The sequence below is a fragment of the Pongo abelii genome, chromosome 15 (genome assembly GCF_028885655.2).
Source record: "Pongo abelii isolate AG06213 chromosome 15, NHGRI_mPonAbe1-v2.0_pri, whole genome shotgun sequence".
Taxonomy (NCBI): domain Eukaryota; kingdom Metazoa; phylum Chordata; class Mammalia; order Primates; family Hominidae; genus Pongo; species Pongo abelii.
In genome coordinates, this window is record NC_072000.2 from 8,474,654 (window position 1) to 8,496,983 (window position 22,330).

Sequence of the window (22,330 nt, forward strand, 5' to 3'; positions counted from 1 at the left end):
AATGCAATGGAATGGAATGAGGAATGGAATGCAATGGAAAGTGGAATGGAATGGAAAGGAATATGGAATGGAATAGAATGGAATATGGAATGGAATGTGGAATGGAATGAGGAATGGAATGGAATGGAATGTAGAATGAAACGGAATGAAATGTGGAGAGGAACGTGGAATGGAATGTGGAATAGAACATGGAATGGAATGGAATGGAATGTGAAATGGAATGAGGAATTTAAGGGAAAAGAATGGAATGTAATGTGGACTGTAATAGAATGGAATGTGTAATGGAATGTGGAATGGAATGGAATGTGTAATGGAATATGGAATGGAATGGAATGGAAAGTGGAATGAAATGTGGAACGGAATGGAATGGAATGAGGAATGGAAGGGAATGGAAAGCGGAATGGAATGTGCAACGGAATGTGAAATAGAATGGAATGGAAAGTGAAATGGAATGAGGAATGGAACATGGAATGGAATGGAATGGAACATGGAGTGGAACGTGGAGTGGAATGTGTAATGGAAAGTGGAATGGAACGTGGAATGGAATATGGAATGCAAAGTGGAGTGGAATGGAATGGAATGGAATGTGGAATAGAATGGAATGGATTGTGAAAAGGAGGGGAATGGAATGTAGAATCGAATGAAATGGAATGGGGAATGGAAAGGATTGGAACGAAACGGATTGGAATGTGGAATGCAATGGAGTGGAAAGTGGAATGGAATGCGGAAAGGAATGTGGAAAGGAATGGAATGGACTGTGGAATGGAATGGAAAGGAATGGAATGTGAAATAAAATGGAATGGATTGTGCAATGGAATGGTATGGAATGGAATATGGAATGGAATGGAATGGAATGGAATGGAATGGAATGGAATGGAATGTGTAATGAAATGGAATGAAATGTGGAATGGAACGTGGAAAGGAATGGAAAGGAACATAGAATGGAAAGGAATGGAATGTGAAATGGAATCAGGAATGGAATGGAAAAGAATGGAATGGAAAGTGGAATGAAATGGGATGGAATATGCAATGGAATGAAGAATGTAACGCAATGGAATGAAGAATGGAATGGAATGGAGTGTGGAATGGAATGTGGAAATGAATGGAATGGAATGTGGAAGGGAATAGAATGGAACGTGGAATGGAATATTTAATGCAATGTGGAATGATACGTAATGGAATGTGGAATGGAATGTGGAATGGAATGGAATGGATGGTAGAATGGAATGGAATGGAAGGTGGATTGGAATGTATCATGGAATGGAATGGAACATGGAATGGAACGTGGAATGGAATGTGGAATGGAATATGTAATGGAATGCAATGGAATGGAATGTGGAATGCAATGGAATGGAATGGAATGGAATGTGGAATGGAATGGAATGCAATGGAATGGAATGCGAAACAAAATTAAATGGAATGTGGAATGGAATGGAATGGAATATGGAATGGAACATGGAATAGAATGGAATGGAAATTGGAATGGAATATGAAATGGAATGGAATGAAATTTAGAATGGAACATGGAATGGACAGTGGAAAGAAATGTGGAATGGAACGTGGAATGGAACGTAGAAAGGAAAGAGGAATGGAACGTGGAATTGAACGTGGAATGGAATGGAATGCAATTTGGAATGGAATCTGGAATGGAATGGAATGGAGTTTGCAATGGAATGTGGAATGGAATGGAATGGAATGGAATTTGCAATTGAATGTGGAATGGAATGCAATGGAATGTGGAATGGAATGCAAATGAATGTGAAATTGAATGGATTGGAAGGTAGAAAGCAGGAATGGAATGGAATGGATTGGAAAGTAGAATGAAGGAATGGAACGGAAAGGAATGTGGAGTGCAATGAAAGTGAATGGAAAGTGTAATGGAATGTTCAATGGAATGTAATGAAATATGGAATGGAATGTGGAATGGAATGGAATGGAAAGAGGAATGGAATGTGGAATTGAAGGGAATGGAATGCAATTGAATGGAATGGAATATAATGTGAAACGTAAAGGAGAGGATTGTGGAATGGAATGTGGAATGGAATGGAATGGAAAGTGGAATAGAATATGTAATGCAATGGAATGGAATAGGGATTGGAATGGAAAGGAATATGGAATACAATGTGGAATGGAATGGATACACGAATGGAATGTGTAATGGAATGCAATGTGGAATAGAATGTTTAATGGAATGGAATGGAATGTGGAATGGAATGGAATAGAATGGTATGTGGAATCGAATGGATTGGAATGTGGAATGGAATGGAATAGAATATGAAATGGAATGGAATGGAATGTGGAATGGAATGGAATGGAATGCGGAATGGAACGTGGAGTGGAATGGAAGGTAATGTGGAATGGAGTATGAAATGAAATGGAATGAGAAGTAAAGAAAAGGAAGGGAATGGAATGTGGAATGGAATGGAATGTAATGTGGAATGGAATGTGACGGAATGTGGAATGGATTGTGGAATGGAAAGTGGAATGCAATGGAATGAATGTGGAATGGAATGTGTAATGTAATGGAATCGAATGTGTAATGGAGTGGAATAGAATATATATGGAATGGAATGTGTAACGTAATGGAATCGAATGTGTAATGGAATGGAATGGAAAGGAATGTGGACTTGAATGGATTGGAACGGAATGGAATGTGGAATGGAATGGAATTGAATTTGGAATGGAACGTGGAATGGTATGGAAAGGAATGTGAAATAGAATGTGGAATAGAATGTAATGGAATGTGGAATGCAATGGAATGGAATTTTGAATGTAATGGAATTGAGTGGAATATAGTGTGAAATGCAATGGAATGGAATGTGGAATGGAATGGAATGGAATGTGGAATGCAATGGAATGCAACAGAATGGAATGTGGAATGGAATGTGGAATGGAATTTGGAATGAAATGGAGTGGAATGGAATGGAAAATGGAATTGAATGGACTGGAATGGAATGTGGAATGGAATTTGGATTGGAATGGAATGTGGAATGGAATGGAATGGAATGTGGTATGGAATGGAAAGGAAAGTTGAATGGAATGTGGAATGGAATGGAATGGAATGCAGTGTGGAACGGAATGGAATGGAATGCGTAATGGAATGGAATGTGGAATGGAATGTGGAATGGAATGTAATGGAAAGTGGAATCCAATGGAATGGAATGTGCAATGGAATGGAATGGAATGTGGAATGGAATGGAATGGAATATGGAATGGAGTGAAATGTAATTTGCAATGGAATGGAATGGAATGTGGAATGGAAAGGAATGGAATTTGGAATGGAAGGGTATTGAATTGAATGGAATGTGGAATGGAATGGAATATGGAATGGAGTGAAATGTAATTTGCAATGGAATGTAATGGAATGTGGAATGGAAAGGAATGGAATTTGGAATGGAAGGGTATTGAATTGAATGGAATGTGGAATGGAATGGAATGGAATGTGGAATGGAATGGAATGGAATGTGGAATGGAATGGCATGTGGAATGGAATGTGGAATGTAATATGGAATGGAAAGAAATGCATAAAGGAATGGAATGCAATGAGGAATGGAATGTGGAATCGAATGTGGAAAGATGTGAAATGTGGAATGTAATTGAATGGAATGTGGAACGGAAAGTGGAATGGAATTTGGAATGGAATGGAATGGGCAATGGAATGCAATGGAATGGAATGTGGAATTTAATGGAATGGAATGGAATGGAATTTGAAATGGAATGGAATGAAATTTGGAATGGAACGCAGAATGGAACGTCCAATGGAACATGGAATGGAAAGTGGAATAGAACTTGAAAATGAATGTTGAATTGAATGTGGAATGGAATGGAAAGGAATGCGGAATGCAACGGAATGGAATGTGAAATGGGAGGAAATAGAATGGGATGCAATGTCGAATGTAATGGAGAGGAATGGATTGTGGAATGGTATGTGGTATGGAAAGAAATTGAATGTGGAGTGGAATGGAATCTAATATGGAATGGCACGTGGAATGGAATGGAAAGGAATGTGGAATGGAACGTGGAATGGAATGGAATGGAAAGTGGAATGGAATGGAACGGAATGTGGAATGGAACGTGGAATGGAATCGAAAAGAAAGAGAAATGGAATGGATGGAATCTGGAATGGAATGGAAAGTGGAATGCAGTGGAAAGGAATGTGGAATGGAATGGAATTGAATGTGGAATGGAACGTGGAATGGAACGTGGAATGGAACTTGGCATGGAACGTGGAATGGAATTTGCAGTGGAGGGAATGTGGAATGGAATGGAATCTGGAATGTAACATGGAATGGAATGGAAAGGAATGGAATGAAAAGGAATGGAATGGAATGGAATGTGGAATGGCATTTGGAATGGAATTGAATGGAAAGGAAAGGAATGAAATGGAATGGAATATGGAATGTGGATTGGAATGTGGAATGGTACGGAATGGAATGCAATGTGGAATGGAATTTGGAAAGGAATGGAAAGGAATGGAATGGAATTTGAAATGAAATGTGGGATGGAATGGAATGGAATGTGGAACGCAATGGAATGGAAAGGAATGTGCAATTTAATGTGCAATGTAATGGAATGGAACGTGGAATGGATCATGGAATGCTATGTGGAATGGAATGGAATGGAATGGAATGGAATGTGGAATGGAATGGAATGGAATGGAATGTGGAATGGAATGGTATGGAATGCGGAATGGTACATGAAATGTAATGGAATGAAACGGGGAATGGAACATGGAATGGAACGTCAAATGAATGGTGAAATGTATTGTGGAGTGGAATTGAATGGAAGGTAGAATGCAACGTGGAATGGATCATGCAATGTAACGGGGAATGGAAGGTGGAAAGGAATTCAATGCAATGTGGAATGGAATGGAATGTGGAATATGATGGAATGGAATGTGGAATGGAATGTGGAATGGGGAGGAATTTGGAATGGTTTGTGGAATGGAATGTAATGGAATGTGGAATGGAATGTGGAATGGAATGGAATGTGGAATGGAATGTGCAATGGAATGGAATGAAATGGAATGTGGAATGGAATGTGGAATGGAATGGAATGGAATGTGGAATGGAACACCTTGGAATGTGGAAAGGAATGGAAAAGAATTTGGAATGCACTCTGGAATGGAATGGAATGGAATATGTACTGTAACGTGGAATGGAATGGATTGGAATGGATTGTGGAATGGAACGTGGAACGGAATGGAATGGAATCCGGAATGGAATGCAATGGAATGTAGAGTGGAATGCAATAGAATCAAATGAAATTTGAAATGGAATGGAATGGAATGTGGAATGCAATGTAATGAAATGTGGAATTAAATGTGGAATTGAATGGAATGGAATGTGGAATGGTATATGAAATGGAATGGAATGTAACGTGGAATGGAATGTGAAATGGAATGGGATGGAATGTTGAATGAAATGTGGAATGGAATGGAGTGGAATGTGGAAAGCAATGCGGAATGGAATGGAATGGAACGTGGAATGGAATGTGGAATGGAATGGAATGGAATGTGGAATAGAACGTGGAAAGGAACGTGGAATGCAATGGGGAATGGAATGTGGAATAGAATGGAATGGAATGGAATGGAATGTGGAATGCAATGGAACGGAATGTGGAATGGAAAGGAATGGAATGTGGAATGGAATGTTGAATGGAATGGAATGGAATGTGAACTGCAATGGAATGGAAAGTGGAATGGAATGGAATGGTATGTGGAATGGAGTGTGGAATGTAATGTGGAATGGAATGGAAAGGATTGTGCAACGTAATGGAATGGAATGTGGAATGGAATGTGGAATGCAATTGAATGGAATGCGGAATGGAATGGAAAGGAATTTGGAATGGAATGGAATGGAATGTGAAATGGAACGTTCCATTCCACATTCCATTCCACATTCCATTCAACCTTCCATTCCATTCCATTCCACGTTCAATTCCACTTTCCATTCCACATTCCGTTCCATGTTCCATTTCACATTCCATTGCATTCCATTCCATATTCCATTGCATTCCATTCCACGTTCCATTCCAAGTTCCATTCCACATACCATTGCATTCCATTCCACATTCGATTCCAAGTTCCATTCCACTCCATTCCTCGTTCCTTTCCACATTCCATTCCCCTTTCCAGTCGAAACCATCCTACGCACCATTCCATTCCATTCCACATGCCTTTCCATTCAATTCCACATTAAATTCGACATTCCATTCCACATTCCATTCCATTCCTTTCTTTTCCACTTTCCATTCCATTCCATTCCATTCCATTCCACATTCCATTCCATTACATTTCTCATTCCATTACATTCCATTCCAAATTCCACTACATTCCATTCCATTCGACATTCCATTCCATTCCATTCCACATTCCATTCAATTCCATTCCACGTTCCACTCCAAGTTCCACTCCACGTTGCATTCCACTTTCCATTCCACGTTGCATTCCGCGTTCCATTCCCTACCATTCCACATTCCATTCCATTCCATTCCACTTTCCATTACACGTTCCATTCCACATTGCATTCCTCGTTTCATTCCTCATTGCATTCCACGTTCCGTTTCCTTCCACTCCACATTCGATACCATTGCCTTACACATGCCATTCCTTTCCATTCCATTCCATTTCACATTCCATTCCACATTCCATTCCCTTTCATTACAGATTCCATTCTATTCTATCCCATATTTCATTCCACGTTCCATTCCACGTTTCATTCCACGTTCCATTCCAATACATTCCACATTCCATTGCACATTGCATTCCATTACGGAACATATTCCATTCTGCATTCCATACCATTCCATTTAAACATTCCATTCCATTCCATTCTACATTACATTCCATTTTCCATTCCATTTCACACTGCATTCCACATTCCATTACACATTCCATTCCATTCCATCCCACATTCCATTCCACATTCCAATCCATTCCATTCCACTTTCCATTCCACGTTCCATTTCACATTCCATTCCACATTCCATTCTATTCCATTCCACATTCCATTCCACATTCCATTCTATTCTATTCCACATTCCATTCCACATTCCATTACATTCAATTCCACCTTCCATTCGACATTCCATTCCATTCCATTCCATTTGACATTCCATTCTTTTCCATTCCATGTTCCAATCTGTTCCATTCCACATTTCATTCCACCTTGCATTTCGCATTCCATTCGTCTTTCCATTACACATTCCTTACCATTCCATTCCACTTTCCATTCCATTCCATTCCACATTCCATTCAATTCGTTTACACATTCCAATCCTGTCCACTTTCCGGTCGACATTCCATTCAACGTTCCATTCCATTCCATTCCATTTTCCTTTCCACTTTCCACTCCATGTTCCATTCCATTCCATTCCACGTTCTGCTCCACATTCCATTGTGTTCCATTACACATTCCATTCCACATTCGATTCCACATTTCGTTCCAAATTGCATCCCATTCCATTCCACATTCCATTCCATTCCACTCCACATTCTATTCCACGTTGCATTCCACGTTCCATTCCACGTTCTGTTCCACTTTCCATTCCATTCCATTACACGTTCCATTGCACATTCTATTCCATTCCATTCCAGTTTCCATTCCACATTACATTTCAGATTACTTATCTTCCATTCCACATTCCATCCAACATTCCATTCCGGATTCCATTCCTTTCCATTCCACATTCCATTAATCATTCCATTCAACATTCCATTCCACATTCCATTCCATTCCATTCCACATTCCCTTCCATTCCAAAATGCATTCCATTCCATTCCACCTTCCATCCCACGAAACATTCCGCATTCCATTACATTTCATTCTATTCCATTGCATGGCACACCATATTCCATTCAATTGCATCCCATTCCTTATTCCATTCCATTCCATTTCAGATTCCATCCTAATCCATTCCACATTCCATTCCATTCCATTGCACTTTCCATTCCATTCCATTCCATTCCATTGAAAATTACATAACTTTCCATGGCATTCCACATTCCCTTTCTTTCCATTACACATTCCATTCCTTTCCATTCCACGTTTCTTTCCATTCCGGTCAACATTGCATTCCATTGCATTACACATTCCATTGCATTCCATTCCACTTTCCAGTCCGCATCCCATTCCACGTTCCATTCCACGATCCATTTCTCATTCCATTGCATTCCATTTCACATTCCATTCCTCATTCCATTCCCTTCAAATCCACATTCAATTCCACTTTCCATTGCATTCCATTCCACATTCCATTCCACTACATTCCATTCCACATTCCATTCCATTCCATTCCACTTTCAATTCCATTCCTCTCCATATTCCATACCATTCAATTCCACAATGCATTCCATTCCATTCCACCTCTCATTCCACGTTCCATTCCAAATTCCACTTCACCTTCCAAACCACATTCCATTCCACGATCCATTCCACGTTTCATCCCATTCCATTCCACATTCCATTCCATACTATCTTCCATTCCACTTTCCAGTCCACTGCCTTCCACATTCCTTACCACATTCCATTCCACTCCATTCCACCTTCAATTGCACATTCCATTCCTTTCCATTGCACATTACATTCCATTGCTTTCCACATTCCATTCCATTCCACATTCCTTTCAATTCCATTCCATTCCATTCCACATTCCATTTGATTGCATTCCACATTCCATTCCATACAATTCCACATTACATTACATTCCATTCCACATTCCATTCCACATTGCATTCCATTCCATTCCACATTCCATTCCACATTCCATTCCATTCCATTCTAGATTCCTTTCCACATTCCATTAAACATTCTATTCTTCAATCCTTTCCATCCCATTCCACTTTCCATTCCACATTGCATTCCATTCAATTCCATATTCCATTCCACACCATTCTATACTGCATTCCACATTCCATTCCACATTCTATTTCATATTCCGTTCCACATTCCTTTCCTTTCCATTCCACATTCCATTCCATTCAATTCCACATTCCTTTCCACATTCCATTTCACACTCGATTCCACATTTCATTCCATTCCATTCCACTTGACATTCCATTCCACATTCCATTCCATTGCATTCAACATTGCATTCCATTGCATCCGATATTCCATTCCACGTTCCATTCCACATTTCATTCCACTTTCCATTCCACACCATTCCACATTCCATTCCATTCCGTTCCACATTCCAAACCACATTCCATTTCACCTTCCATTCCCTTCCATTTCCCATTCCATTCCATTCCTTTCCACATTCCAATCCTTTCCACATTCCTTTCCACTTTTAATTCCACGTGACATTACATTGCTTTCAACTTTCCATTCCACGTTCCATTCCATGTTCCATTACATTCCATTCAACGTTCAATTCCACATTCCATTCCATTTCTTTTTGCATTCCATTCCAATCCATTCCACTTTCCATTCCATATTCCATTCCACATTCTATTCCACTTTCCATTCTGTTCCATTCCACGTTCCACTCCACACTCCTTGCCATGTTCCATTCCACATTTCATTCCGTTCCATTCCGCATTCCATTCCACACGGCATTCCACATTCCATTCCACATTCCGTTCCATTCCTTTTCACATTCCATTCCACTTTCTATTCCACATTCCATTGCGTTACATTCCACATTGCATTGCATTCCCTTCCACATTCCTTTCCTAATTAAAATCCATTCCATTGCACATTCAATTCCTTTCCATTCCACATTCCATTCCACATTCCATTCCACATTCCATTCTGCAATCCATTCCTTTCCATTCAAAATTCCATTCCACTTTCTGTTACACATTCCAAGCCACTCAATTCCACATTCAATTCCATTTCATTCCACATTCCATTCCGCGTTCCATTCACTTTCCTTTAAACTTTCCATTCCACTTTCCTTTCCATTCATTTCTACATTCATTTCCACCTTCCAATCCATTGCATTCAACTTTCCATGCCACACTGCATTCCACATTCCATTCTACATTCCATTCCTCATTCTGCTTCATTCCATTCCACATTCCATTCCACATTCCATTCCATTCCATTACACAATCCATTCCACATTCCATTACACTCCATACCATCCGACATTCAATTCCATGTTCCATTCCACTTTCCATTCCACGTTCCATTCCTTTCCTTTCCATGTTCCATTCTGTTCCATTCCACATTTCATTCTGCCTTCCATTTCGCATTCCATTCAACATTCCGTTACACATTCCTTTGCATTCCATTCTCCATTCCATTCCTTTCCATTCCTTTCCATATTCCAATCCTTTCCGCATTCCACTCCACATTACTTTCCACGTTCCATTCCATTCCATTCCACGTTGCATCCCACGATCCATTCTGTGTTCCTTTCCATTAAAATCCACGTTCCTCTCCACATTCCATTCCATTCCATTTCACGTTCCATTCCACTATACCATTACAAATTCCATTCCACTTTCCATTCCGTTCCAATCCACATTTGATAGCATGCTCCACTCCACATTATATTCCACATTCCAATCCGTTCCATTCCACATTCCATTCCGCATTCTATTCCACTTTTCATTCCACAATGCCTTCCATTCCATTTCAGATTCCATTCCATTCCACTCCACATTCCATTCCACTTTGTATTACATGTTCCATTCCACGTTCCGTTTCACGTTCTGTTCCATTCCGTTCCAGTTTCCTTTCCACATTCCATTCCACGTTACATTCCAAATAACTTCCGTTCCATTCCACATTCCATTCCATTCCATTCCACCTTCCATTAATCATTCCATTCAACATTGCATTCCACTTTGCATTCCATTCCATTCCTCATTACATTCTACATTCTGTTCCACATTCTGTTCCACATTCTTTTCCATTGCATTCTATTCCACATTCCATTCCATTCCGTTCCACATTCCATTCAATTACTGTCCACATTCCATTCCACATTCCATTCCACATTCTAATCCACATTGCATTCCACATTCAATTCCACATTCCATTCCATTCCATCCCACATTCCATTACAATTTCCATACCATTCAATTCCAACTTCCATTTCACGTTACATTCCACGTTGCATTCCACGTTCCTTTCCTCTTTCCATTTCGCATTCCATTCCATTCCATTCCATATTCCATACCATTCCATTCCATTCCATTCCACAATCCATTCCATTCCATTCCACTTTCTTTTCCACATTCCATTCCACATTCCATTCCACACTCCATTCCACATTCCATTCCGTTCCATTCCACATTCCATTGCTTTCCATTACACATTCCTTTCTGCATTCCAATCCATTCCATTCAGCACTATATTGCTTTCCATTACACATTCCATTCCACATTCTATTCCACGTTCCATTCCAATATTTTGCACATTCCGTTCAATTCCATTCGACATTCCATTCCACATTGTATTCCACATTCCATTCCACATTCCATTCCATTTCATGTCGTGTTCCCTTCCACATTCCATTCCACATTCCATTCCACATTCCATTCCACCTTCCATTCCACATTCCTTTCCATTACATTTTAAATTCCATTCCACATTCCATTCCACATTCCCTTCCACTTTACATTAGCTTCCATTCTACATTCCATTCCACACTTCACTGTATGTTCCATTCCACATTTCATGCCGTTCCACTCCACATTCCATTCCACATACCACTCCACATTTCATTCCACATTCCAGTCAATTCCATTACACATTCCATTCCATTCCATTCCACATTCAATTCCATTCCATTCCACATTGCATTCCACGTTACATTCCGTGTTCCATTCCTAGTTCCATTTTATTCCATTCCACATTCCATTACACGTTACATTACATGCCATTCCACATTCTTTTTCACATTCCATTCCACATTACATTCCGTTCCATTCCACTTTCCATTCCACATTTCATTCCACATTCCATTCCATTCCACTCCACAATCCATCCCATTACATTCCACATTCCATTCCTCTTTCCATTCCATTCCACTCCACATTCCATTTCACGTTACATTCCATTCCATTGCACTTTCCATTCCACGTTCCATTCCACATTCCAATCCACATTCCATTTAACATTCCATTACATTCCATTTGAGAGTCCATTCCACATTCCACTCCATTCCATTCCACATTCCGTTCCACAATCCAGTCCATTCCATTCCATCGCAAATTGCATTCCATGTTCCATGCCATTCCATTCCACCTTTAATTCCATGTGCCATTCCATTACATTTGACATTGCATTCTTCTTTCCATTCCACTCCGCTAAACATTCCATTCAACTTTCCATTCCTCATTCCATTCCTTTCCATTCCACATTCTATTCCACATTCCATTGCGTTGCATTCCACATTCCATTCTATTCCACCCCACATTCCATTACACATACCTTTCCATTAATCTCCATATTCCATTCCTCATTTCTTTCCATTCCATTACACATTCCATTCCACATTCCATTACACAATCCATTGCACTCCATTCCATTCCACATTCCATTGCACTTTCCATTCCATTCCATTCCATGTTACTTTCCACATTCCATTCCACATTCCACTCCACATTCCATTTCATTCCACTACACATTCCATTTCACATTCCAGTCCATTCCATTCCACATTTCTTTGTATATTCAATTTCACATTCCATTCCATTCCATTCAATTCCATTCCACATTCCATTCCATTCCAATCCACATTCCATTCCATTGCATTCCACATTCCTTTCCATTCCACGTTCAATTCCATTCAAGATTCCATTCCATTCCACGTTCAATTCCATTCCAGATTCCATTCCATTTCACACCACATTCCGTTCCATTCCATTAAACATTCCATTCCATTCCATTCCACATTCCATTCCATTCCATTCCACATTCCATTCCATTCCATTCCACATTCCATTCCACATTCCATTCCATTCCATTCTATTTCACATTCCATTCCATTCCATTCCACATTCCATTCCATTCAATTCCACATTCCATTCCACTCCATTCCTTTCCGCATTCCATTCCGTCCCATTCGACATTGCATTCCGTTGCATTCCATTTCATTACTAATTCTATACCATTCCATTCCATATTCTATTCCACATTCCGTTCCACGTTATATTCCACATTCCATTCCATGTTCCATTCAACGTTCCATTCCACGTTCCATTCCACGTTCCATTCCACATTGCATTCCATTCCATTTCACATTCCATAGATTTCTATTCAATTTCATTCCAAATTCGATTCGATTCCATTCCGCATTCCACACCATTCAATTCCATTTAATTCCACATTCCATTCCATTCCATTCCATTCCACATTCCATTTCATTCCATTCCACATTCCATTCCACATTCCATTCCATTCCATTCCACTCCACTTTCCATTCCTTTCCATTCCACTTTCCCTTCCACTTTCCATTCCACGTTGCATTCCACTTTCCATTCCTCATTCCATTCCACGTTCCATTCCATGTTCCATTCCTACCATTCCACATTCCATACTCCATTCCTCTCCACATTCCATTACATTCCATTCCATCTTCAATTCCACATTCCTTTCCGTGACTTTCCTTTCCACATTCTATTCCAATACTTTCCATTCCACATTCCTTTCCATTCCATTGCATTCGACTTTCCATTCCAGATTCTATTCTTTTCCATTCCATATTACATTCCATTCCTTTCCACATTCCTTTCTATTCCATTCCACTTTCCATTCCACGTTACATTCTAGGTTATATTCCGCTTTCCATTCCACTTTCCATTCCACATTCCATTCCACATTGCATTCCACATTCCATTCTACATTCCATTCCCTTCCATATTCCATTTCATTCCATTCCACATTCCATTCCATTCCATTCCACCTTCCTTTGCATTCCTTTAAACATTGCATTTCACGTTGCATCCCACGTTACTTTCCACGTTCCATTCCATTCCACGTTCCTTTCCATGTTCCATTAAATTCCGTTCCACTTTTCTTTCCACATTCCACTACACATACCTTTCCCAATTACATCAGTTCCATTCCGCATTCCATTCCACCTTCCATTCCACATTCATTTCCATTCCATTATACATTCCATTCCACCCTCCATTAAAAATTCCATTCCACATTCCATTCCACTTTCCATTCCATTCCATTCCACTTTCCATTCTATTCCATCCCACATTCCATTCCACGTTCCATTTCATTCCATTCCACATTCCCTTATATGTTCCATTCCATTACATTCGATGGTCCATTCCGCGTTCCAATGCATATTCCATTCCATTCCATTCCCCATTCCATTCCATTCCATTCCACATTTCATTCCATATTACATTCCATTCCTTTCCACATTTCATTCCACATTCCATTCCACATAACATTCCATTCCATTCCACTCCACATTCCATTCTACGTTCCATTTGACATTCCATTCCACATTCCTTGTCCCGTTCTATTCCATTCCATTCAATTCCCTTTTGCATTCTACATTCTATTCCACATTCTTTTCCATTCCGTTCCACATTACATTCCACTTTCCATTCCACTTTCAATTCCACGTTCCATTCCACTTTCCATTCCATTCCATTCTGCTTTTCAATCCACGTTCCATTCCAAGGTCCATTCTGCATTCCATTCCACATTCCATTCCATATTCCTTGGCCCAGTCCTTTCAATTCCTTTGCACATTCCATTGCACTTTCCATTCCATTCAATTCCACGTTCCATTCCACCTTCCATTCCACGTTCTATTCCACTTTCCATTCCACATTTCATTCCATTCCATTTCACATTCCATTCCATTCAGTTCTACATTCCATTTCATGCCGTTCCACGTTCCCTTCCACTTTCCATTCCACAATCCATTGCGTTTCTTTCCACATTCCATTCCTCATTACTTTCCATATTCCTTTGCACACTCCTTTCCATTCCATTCCACATTCCATTCCACATTCCATCCCACATTCCATTCCACGTTCCATTCCTTTCCATTCCACCTTAAATTCCACATTCCACTGCATTATATTTGACTTCCCATTACACATTCCATTCCACATTCCGTTTCACATTGCATTCCGTTCCATTACACATTCCATTCCACAATCCATTTAACATTCCATTCCACATTCCATTCCACATTCCATTCCATTCCATTCCACTTTCCATTCCATTCCATTCCACATTCCATTTCACATTCCATTCCACATTGCATTCCGTTCCATTCCGCATTCCTTTCCACATTCGTTTCCTCATTGCATTCCACATTCCATTCCACATTCCAATCCACACTCCATTCCACATTCCATCCCACATTCCATTCCATACCATTCCACGTTCCTTTCCACATTCTATACCTCAGTTCATTCCATTACATTCCACATTGCATACCACATTCCATTCCATTGCATTTCACATTCCATTCCGTTCCATTCCACATTCCTTTCCACATTCCTTTCTACATTGCGTTTCACAACCCATTCCACATTCTATTCCATTCCATTCCGCATTCCATTTCACATTCCATGCCATTCCATTCCATATTCATTCCACATTCCAATCCATTACATTCCACATTCCATTTTACGTTCCATTCCGTTCCATTCTACTTTCATTCCGCATTCCATTCCACATTCCATTCCACATTCCATTCCACATTCCACTCGATTCCATTCCACATTCCATTCCATTCCATTCCACATTCCATTTTACATTCCATTCCAAATTCCATTCCATTAATTTCCACATTCCATTCCACTTTCCATTTATAGTGCCATTCCTCTCCATTCTGCGTTCCATTCCTCTTTCCGTTCCACGTCCCATTTCATTTCATTCCACGTTCAATTCCACAGTCATTTCCATTCTTTTTCACGTTCTTTGCTACATTCCATTCCACATTCTATTCCACGTTCCATCAAGTCCATTCCACTTTCCATTCCACACTCCATTCTACATTCCTTTCCACATTTTATTCCATTCCATTCCACATTCCTTTCCACACTCCACTCCACATTCCATTGCACCTTCCATTCCGTTCCATTCCACATTCCTTTCCAGATTACATTCCACATTCCATTCCACATTCCATTCCATTCCATTTCACATTAAATTCCATTCCATTCCAGATTCCATTTCACATTCCTTTCCACAATCCATTCCACATTCAATTTCACACTCCATTCCACAGTCCATTACACATTCCATTCCATTCCAATCCACATACCTTTCCAGATTCCATTCCCCATTCTACATTCCATTCCACATTCTAATCCATTCCATTACACATTCCATTCCACACTCAATTCCACATTCCATTGCACCTTCCATTCCTTTCCATTCCACATTCCTTTCCAGATTACATTCCACATTCCATTCCACATTCCATTGCATTCCATTTCACATTAAATTCCATTCCATTCCAGATTCCATTTCACATTCCTTTCCACAATCCATTCCACATTCAATTTCACACTCCATTCCACAGTCCATTACACATTCCATTCCACATACCTTTCCAGATTCCATTCCCCATTCCATTCCACTTTCCATTTCATTCAGTTCCACATTCCATCCCATTGCATTTCACTTTCTTTCCACATTCCATTCCATTCCATTCCACATTCCATTCCATTCCATTCCACTTCACATTCCATTCCTTTCCATTCCATTCCATTCCACTCTCCATTCCATTCCACTCCACATTCCATTCCTTTTCATTCCACATTCCATTTCACATTCCGTTCCACATTACATTCCACAATCCATTCCACATTCAATTCCACATTCCATTCCTTTCCATTCCACATTCAATTCCACATTCCATTCCTCTCCTTTCCACATTCATTTCCACATTTCATTCCACATTCCATTCCACTTCATTCCACATCCCTTTCCACTCTCCATTCCATTCCATTTCACATTCCATTCCGTTCAATTCCACATTCCTTTCCACATTCCATTCCACATTCCATTCCACATTCTGTCCCAGATTCAATTCTACGTTCCATTCCATTCCATTGCACACTCCATTCAAATTCATTCCACATTCCATTCCACGTTCCATTCCATTCGGTTCCACATTCCAATCCATTCCATTTCACATTCCATTCCGTTCCATTCCACATTCGTTTCCACATTCCATTCCAACGTCCTTTACACATTCTAATCCACATGCCAATCCATTCCATTTCACATTCCATTCCGCTCCATTCCACATTCCTTTCCACATTCCATTCCACATTCCATTCCACATTCCGTTCCACATTGCAATACACATTCCATTCCACATTCCAATCCATTTCACTTAATTCCACAATCCATTGCTTACCATTCCACGTTACATTCCATGTTCCTGTCCACGTTGTTTTCCAAGTTCCATTCCACATTCCATTCCGTCCGTTTCCACATTCCAATCTATTCAATTTCACATTCCATTCCGTTACATTCCACATTAGTTTCAACATTCGATTCCACCGTCCATTACACATTCCAATCCATATTCCATTCCACATTCCAATCCATTCCATTTCACATTCTATTCCGCTCCATTGCACATTCCTTTCCACATTCCATTCCACATTCCATTCCACATTCCGTTCCACATTCCATTCCACATACCATTCCATTTCGGGTCACTCCTCGTTCCATTCCTTTCCATTCCACGTTTCATTATACGTTCCTGTACACGTTGCTTTCCAAGTTCCATTCCACATTCCATTCCATTCAGTTCCACATTCCAATCCAATCCATTTCACATTCCATTCCGTTACATTCCACATTCGTTTCCGCATTCCATTCTACCTTCCATTACACATTCCAATCCACATTCCATTCCACATTCCAATCCATTCCATTTCACATTCCATTCCACTGCATTCCACATTCCTTTCCACATTCCTTTCCACATTCCATTCCACATTCCATTCCACATTCCGTTCCACATTCCCTTCCATTTCATTTCATTCCTCATTCCAATCATTTCCATTCCACTTTACGTTCCATGTTCTTGTCCACGTTCCTTTTCAAGTTCCATTCCACGTTGCTTTCCATTCCATTCCACGTTCCATTCCATATTCCAGTTCACTTTCCATTACACGTTCCATTCCATTCCATTCCACGATCCATTCAACATTCCATTCCATTCAATTCCTCGTTCCATTCCGCATTCCATTGCACATTCCATTGCACGTTACATTCCCCATTCCATTCCACTTCCCATTCCTTTCCATTCCACGTTCCATTTCATTCCATTCCATGATCCGTTTCATTCCATTCCACATTCCCTTATACATTCCATTTCACATTCCATTCCACATTCCATTCCATTCCAATCCACATTGCATTCCCTTCCATTCCACGTTCCATTCTCTTCCACATTCCATTACATTCCTTTCCGCATTCCATTTCATTGCATTCCACATTCCATTCCAGATTGCATTACAATCCATTCCATTCCACTTTCCATTCTACATTCCATTCCACATTCCATTCCCCGTTCCATTCCATTCCATTCCGCATTCCATACTATTCTCTGCCATTCCAAATTGCATTCCATTCCATTCCACATTCCATTCCATTCCATTCCACATTGCATTCGACATTGCATTCGACGTTCCATTCCATTCCTTTCCACATTCCATTCCATTGCATTCCACATTCAGTTCAATTCCATTCCACATTCCATTCAACATTCCATTTCATTCCATTCATCATTCCATTCCATTCCATTACACATTCCATTCCATTCCATTCCACATCCCATAACTTTCCGTTCCACTTTCCATTCAGCATTCCATTCCACGTCCCATTCTACACTCCATTTCACTTTCCATTTCACGTTTTATTCCATTCTATTCCACATTCCATTCCATTCCACGTTCCAGTGCATACCATTCAATACCATTCCATATATCATAACATTCCATTCCATTCCAAATTCCATTCATTTCCATTACACATTCCATTGAATTCAATTCCACATTCCATTCCATTTCATTCCATTCCATTCCACATTGCATTGCACATTACATTCCCTTCCATTCCACATTCCATTCCACATTTCATTCCATGTTCCATTCCACGTTCCATTCCGCGTTCCGTTCCTCGTTCAATTCCATTTTCCATTCCACATTCCATTTGATTCCATTCCAGATTCCACTGCACATTAGATTCCATTCCATTCCACATTCCATACAATTAACTTCCATTCCATTCCACATTCCATTCGTTTCCACATTCCATTCCACCTTCCATTCCATTCCATTACACATTCCATTCTGCATTCCATTAAATTCCATTCCACATTCCATTCCATTCCATTCCACATTCCATAACTTTCCATTCCACATTCCATTCCTCATTCAATTCCACGTTGCATTCCACACTTCATTCCACATTCCATCCCACGTTCCTTTCCATTCCATTCCTCGTTCTATTCCATTCCACGTTCCATTCCACATTCAATTCCGCGTACCATTCCACTTCATTCCACGTTCCATTCCATTCTCTTAGACGTTCTATTTCACATTACATTATGTTCCATTCCACATTCCATTCCACATACCATTCCACAATCCATTCCTCATTCCATTCCACATCCCTTTGCCTTCCAGTCCTCTTTCAATTCCACATTCCACTCCATTCCATTCCACATTCCGTTTCATTCCAATCCACTTTGCATTCCACATTCCTTTCCATTCTATTCCAATCCACTTCTCATTCCACATTCCATTCCATTCTATTATATATTCTATTCCACATTCTGTTTCACAGTCCATTCTGCTCCATTGCACATTCCATTCCACAATCCATTCCATTCCATTCCTCGTCCTATTCCACGTTCCATTCCACATTTCATTCCACATTCCATTCCATGTTCCATTCCATTCCACATTCGATTGCATTCCATTCCATATCACATTCCATTCCACATTGCATTCCATTTCATTCTATTACATTGCATTCCATTCCTCATTCCAATCCGTTCGAGTCCTCTCCACATTCCACTCCATTCCATTCCACATTCTTTTGTATTCCATTCCACATTCCAATCCAGTCCATTGCAAATTCCATTCCATTCCACTCCATTCGATTCCACATTCCATACCATTCCATTGCATTCCACATTACATTCCTTTCCATTACCCATTCCATTCCTTTCTGTTCCACGTTCCATTCCATTCCATTCCACCTTCCATTCCAATCCATTCCACCATCCATTACACAGTCTATTCCACATTACCTTACAATTCATTCTATTCCATTTCACTCTATTCCACATTCCATTCCATTCTGTTCCATTTCACTTTCCATTCCACATTCCATTGCATTCCATTCCACATTCCGTTCCACATTCCATTGATTTCCTGTCCTCTGTCCAATCCACATTCCATTCCACTTTCCATTCTACTCCATTCCACATTCCATTCCACATTCCATTGCACTCCTGTTGACATTCCAGTCCACATTCCGTTCCACATTCCATTCCACATTCCATTCCATATTCCATTCCATTCCATTTCTTTCCACAATATATTCCACATTCCAAAGCTTTCCAGTCCACATTCCATTCCACATTGCATTCCATTCCATTCCTCATTCCATTCAATTCCTATTCACATTCCATTCCATTCCATTCCACATTCCATTCCACATTCCATTCCATATTCCATTCAATTCCATTCCACATTCCATTACATTCCATTCCACATTCCATTCCACGTTCCATTCTGCTTTCCAATCCACATTCCATTCCACGTTGCATTTCATTCCTTTGCATGTTGCATTCCAGGTTCCATTTCTTTCAATTCGTCGTTCCATTACACTTTCTGTTGCATATTCCTTTGTTCCTTCCATTCCACATTACGTTCCAGATTCCATTGCACGTTCCGTTCAACGTTCGATTCCACATTCCATTCCATACCATTCCACGTTCTATTCGACATTCCATTCCTTTCTGTTCTACTGTCCATTCCACATTCCATTCCACATTCCATTCCATTACATTCCACACTCCATTTCACATTCCATTTCACATTCCATTCTTCAATTCATTCCATTCCATTCGACAATCAATTCCTTTTCATTCCACATTCCACTCCACATTCCATTCCATTCAATTCCATATTCCGTTCCAAACCAATCCTTATTCCATTCCACATTCCATTCAACATTCCATTTCATATTCCATTCCACATTCCATTCCATTCTATTCCACATTCCATTTTACATTTCAGTCCATTACATTCCACATTAGTTTGCACATTCTATTTCACATTCCATTCCACATTCCATTCCATTCCATTCCACAATCCATTCCACATTCCATTCCATTGAATTCAACATTGCATTCCATTCCATCTCACATTCCACTCCATGTTCCATTCCATTTCATTGCACATTCCATTCCATTCTGTTCTACATTCCATTCCACATTCCATTTCATTCCATTCCACATTCCATTCCATTCCACTCCACATTCCATTCCACATTCCATTCCATTCCATTCCACATTCTATTTCACGTTCCATTCCACTCCAATCCACGTTCAATTCCACGTTCCATTCCACATTGCATTCCACTTTCAATTCCACATTCCTTTCCGTTCTATTCCACATTCCATTCCACATTCCCTTAAACATTCCATTGCACTTTCCATTCCCAGTCTGTTCCATTCCATTCCACTTTCCATTCTACAATCCATTCCACATTCCATTCCATTCCATTCGACATCCCTTTCAACATTCCATTTCATACGATGCCGCATTCCATTCCATTCCATTTCACATTTCATTCCCCATTCCATTACCTTCCTTTCCATTCCATTCCACAGTCCATTCCACATTTCATTCCATTCCACGTACCATTCCATGTTCCCTTCCACATTCCATTCCACATTACATTCCACGTTCCTTTCCATTCCTTTCCACGTTCCATTCCAACATCAAATACATTCCATTACACATTCCATTCCACTTTCAATTCCGCGTTCCATTCCATTGCATTCCACGTTACATTCCACATAACTTTCCATTCTATTCCACGTTCCATTTCATATTGCATTCCACGTTCCGTTCCACGTTTCATTCCATTCCATTCCACATTCTATTCCATTCGACCTTCCTTTCCACATTCCACTGCACTCCTTTCCACATTCCTTTCCACATTCGGTTCCATTCAATTCAATCTTCAGTTCAACATTCCATTCAATTCCATTCCATTCCACATTCCAATCCATTCCACATACCATTCCATTCCATTCCACATTCCATTCCTCCTTCCATTGCATTCCATTCCACCTCCCATTCCATGTTCCATGCCACGTTCCTTTCCACATTACATTCCTCTGCATT